Source organism: Macaca mulatta, chromosome 12 (assembly GCF_049350105.2).
Source record: "Macaca mulatta isolate MMU2019108-1 chromosome 12, T2T-MMU8v2.0, whole genome shotgun sequence".
Taxonomy (NCBI): Eukaryota; Metazoa; Chordata; class Mammalia; order Primates; family Cercopithecidae; genus Macaca; species Macaca mulatta.
The window spans coordinates 114178845-114183137 of NC_133417.1; the positions used below are offsets into that span (position 1 = coordinate 114178845).

At 43.4% G+C, this 4293-nt stretch overlaps 1 pseudogene across 1 annotated transcript; it reads left to right on the plus strand.

The window, feature by feature from the left end:
- The first annotated feature begins 219 nt into the window (after positions 1-219).
- Positions 220-3879, plus strand: LOC710477 (small ribosomal subunit protein uS2 pseudogene; annotated as a pseudogene). The gene has a single exon (XR_013401903.1). The product of XR_013401903.1 is annotated as a small ribosomal subunit protein uS2 pseudogene (transcript).
- The last annotated feature ends 414 nt before the right edge of the window (positions 3880-4293 follow it).

The window sequence follows — 4293 nt, forward strand, 5'->3', positions numbered from 1 at the left end:
TTGAGCAACATTTTATATATTTAACTAGGCCCCATTCTTGACTTTATCAAAACCTATGCTTTCTTTATCTGTCTTTAGCACATAGGATACTTATCTCTGGAAATGGGCAAATCAGAATTAAAATTCTAATTTGGGGTCAGTTTGTCCTAATTTATTCTAGTCACTTAATTTTACCTAACTCTGCCCTTCCAGATAATTGCTCCAGTAAGAAATTTAGGGCTTTCCGCGCTACCTACACAGGCATCCATACGGCGTTGTTCTGGATTCCCATCGTAACTTAAAGGGAAACTTTCACAATGTCCGGAGCCCTTGATATCCTGCAAATGAAGGAGGAGGATGTCCTTAAGTTCCTTGCAGCAGGAACCCACTTAGGTGGCACCAATCTTGACTTCCAGATGGAACAGTACATCTATAAAAGGAAAAGTGATGGCATCTACATCATAAATCTGAAGAGGACCTGGGAGAAGCTTCTGCTGGCGGCTCGTGCCATTGTTGCCACTGAAAACCCTGCTGATGTCAGTGTTATATCCTCCAGGAATACTGGCCAGAGGGCCGTGCTGAAGTTTGCTGCTGCCACTGGAGCCACTCCAATTGCTGGCCGCTTCACTCCTGGAACCTTCACTAACCAGATCCAGGCAGCCTTCCGGGAGCCAGGGCTTCTTGTGGTTACTGACCCCAGGGCTGACCACCAGCCTCTCATGAAGGCATCTTATGTTAACCTATCTACCATTGCTCTCTGTAACACAGATTCTCCTCTGCGCTATGTGGACATTGCCATCCCATGCAACAACAAGGGAGCTCACTCAGTGGGTTTGATGTGGTGGATGCTGGCTCGGGAAGTTCTGCACATGTGTGGCACCATTTCCCGTGAACACCCGTGGGAGGTCATGCCTGATCTCTACTTCTACAGAGATCCTGAAGAGATTGAAAAAGAAGAGCAGGCTGCTACTGAAAAGGCAGTGACCAAGGAGGAATTTCAGGGTGAATGGACTGCTCCAGCTCCTGAGTTCACTGCTACTCAGCCTGAGGTTGCAGACTGGTCTGAAGGTGTACAGGTGCCCTCTGTGCCTATTCAGCAGTTCCCTACTGAAGACTGGAGTGCTCAGCCTGCCATGGAAGACTGGTCTGCAGCTCCCACTGCTCAGGCCACTGAATGGGTAGGAGCAACCACTGAATGGTCTTAAGCTGTTCTTGCACAGGCTCTTAAGCAACATGGAAAAATGGTTGATGGAAAATAAACATCATTTTCTAAAAAAAAAAAAACAAAAGAAATTTAGGATACTGGTTTGTTTTGTGAAAAACCATTTCCACTTGGTAATAGAGGAGCAAAATAACATGGTTATTTAATAATTGGAAGTAGATGAACTAAAATGTTTGATTCTTCACAGAAGTCATGAAAAAGCAGCAAGAGCAGCAGGAGACAGCCAAATGCCTAGGCAGATAGGGGCAGGTCCCCAGTGAAAGCCCACCTCCAAGCCAAAGACAGTTTAAAGACTGAAAGCCAAGCTACAGGTTAAATCCTCAGACCGACTGAGAACTTGTCTTTCCTTTTGGTGCACTTTCCTCTGATTGGTCCCCTCCCTTCACCTATTTTACATATATCTACCTTTTCCTATTTGGTTTTTCTACACTGACATGCCCACCTTTGAGTGGTTTATTTGCTTTAACCTTTTCTGCATACTCACAAACCAATCAGCATACACTCCACATTCTGAGTCCATAAAAGGCCCCAGATCCAGGCACATCAGGGACTTTCCAACCTTAGAATAGGGGAACCACCCCACTGTGTCCCCTCTTTGCTGACAGCTTTTCTCTCAGTTGATAAATTTCTGCCCCCCACACTCTTCAATGTCTGTGCACTTAATTCTTCCTGGTTGTGAGACAAGAACTTGGACCTAGCTAAGCTAAAGAACAGAAAGACCATAACATTTTGGTGGCCTGTATGGGAATACCTCGAGGGTGAGTAAATGTGGACCCAAATCCTCTTTCACTTTTGTTTCCAAGCCTTCTTGTCCTCAGATATTTTTCTGAAGGCAGATAAAACACCAAACCTCTGTTGAGCCAATTAAGAACGAATGATGCAGCTACAGAAGGCAGGATGCTGGAGAGAACCCTGACGCCCCCCGACCCACACAGCTCTTGGGGGTTGGGAATGTCAACCTTGTTCCAATCCAGTCTTTTCTATCACATTTTTCTTCTTTTCTTCAAGGCTTTCATGGCATCAATTTCTTCTTTTACATGTTGCTGCAAATTATAAAGATATTACTAAGTAGAATGAGCATTTGGCCCAGCCATCAGATATGCAGTTCAGAACAAAGTGCTTTCCGTCTGTTCTTAGAGGCAAGGAGGGTACAGTGATAAGAGACTTTCCCCTGTTGAGGGAACCCATTTGCATAGAGCAAGAGGTTCCCCCCCCCAAGGAACCTTCTCCACCCTGCACTTAAGCTGTTTTTTTTTCTTTTCTCCACGATGTCAGGAGTTAACAGAGCCCTGCAAATACAGGGAGCTTTTCTATGTGAGAGGTTTTTTCTTTTTGAAAGGCATTTTACTAGGCCAGGACCCCAATTCATGGGATGCCCTTTTCTCTCCCTTCTTTGAGGAGGACCCAGCACTAGAGCTTTACCTTAGCATTTGACTTATGATAAGGAAGCAGTGGAGGAGTGACTCTGCCAGCTGCTGGCTGCAGTCTGGCAAGGGCAACCTGGAACTTAATGAGCCCATGAACCCCCCTGAGGCACCTTCTTGTCCCAAACTCAATTCCAAGCTTTCAGTTGAAGCCCTAGTAAGAAAAACTGGATTGAGAGATCCAGAGGCAGACAACAGAAGTCAAGGGGCATAGTGCAGGTGAACATAACTGATTCCTGCCAATTAGCATTCCCCATTTCATGGATAGAGGTCATGCTAGCTTCCATGGCATAAATGAGGTCTGAGGAACTCAAAGGTTACTGACAGCATGAAGGAAAGGCAGCATGTGGTAAATGCAGATAATTCCCGCCCTCTAGGCCTCCTGTTAACATGGGTGAAAGCCGCACTGGCACCCATGGGTAGCATCCTCTCAAGGTCGCTGGGACTCAGAGATATAAGGATGGAAGAAAGAAAGTGGGATGCCTCTTCTTTCTGTCCCTCATGTACCCTGGATATTCACTGGAAAGAGAAAAGGACTAGGGATGCCTTGTTCCCCTCTTTCTAGATGGGTAACCAATCATCTTCAGTGTGTACTTCTGTCTCGAATGCCTCCTGAATCACTGAGACTTCTTTTAAAAAAACAAACAAAAGCCTTCTTTATCCTTCTCCTCCTCTGTCATCTCTTTGCAGATGGGTAATTGTGTCTTCATACCACAGGACCCTCTCCTTTGATGCATCTTCCAAATTGGGAAAAGTTACTTTCTCCACACCTTAAACTGCTTGGCTTAAAACTGAGCTTGGGGGAAGGGAACCCAGAAGCTTGACATACCAGCAAAAGGGTAAAAGTCTTCTTTGTTAATCATGTTTTTGACTATAATTACCCTGATTATTTTGTCATTCATAGACAATTGTTGTCTTGCTTTGATTCTTTTCAAAAGTTGGTTTATAATGAGCTATAGAACTTTGACAGGTGCTCTTAAACACAGGTTTCTGATATCTTTGGAGATTGTGACACTGGAACAAAGGAAAAATGTACAGTACTCTTGGAGAGCTGAAATGCTTATGAATATCAAGCAGAATAAGAGTTAACTGAGTGGACTAAACTAACAAAATATTGAAGTAATCTTTTTTAACTTTTTGCTTAAAACACTGCTGATCTTTGTTTTGTTTCTCAGAGCCAAGGAAATATTTTTGAGCTATCTATAGCTTTTAACAATTGAGTAAGGTTTAATCCTGTGAATAAAATTTGGAGCATATTTGTTTCTCTCTGCCTGATTTCTCCAGAATTTGGAAAATATTTGTGAGTATTCTTAACTTATGGCAATGTAGTTATTTGCATCAGTGCAATAAAAATCTATTTTCTTTTGCAACAGGACACAATTGAAGAAACTGGTTGTTTTACCAAGACTTTGACTATAAGAGTGTGCTTCCCTTTAAGGAATCAAGCTTGCAGAGCCAATAAAAACCCTTTGGGAAAACTGGCTTCATATCTTATCAACACAGTCCCTGTACAGGGTTCCTCACCTGTGGTGAGTAAGGAATGTCACTTTCTAATAGGCCCAGCAGCCCCATGCTATCTTGGGACTGCAAGATGAGAATAATTTACCCAACTCATAGGTATTTGAGGATTTTTTTTTTTTAAATAAAAATGAGCACTGGAGGGAGAAA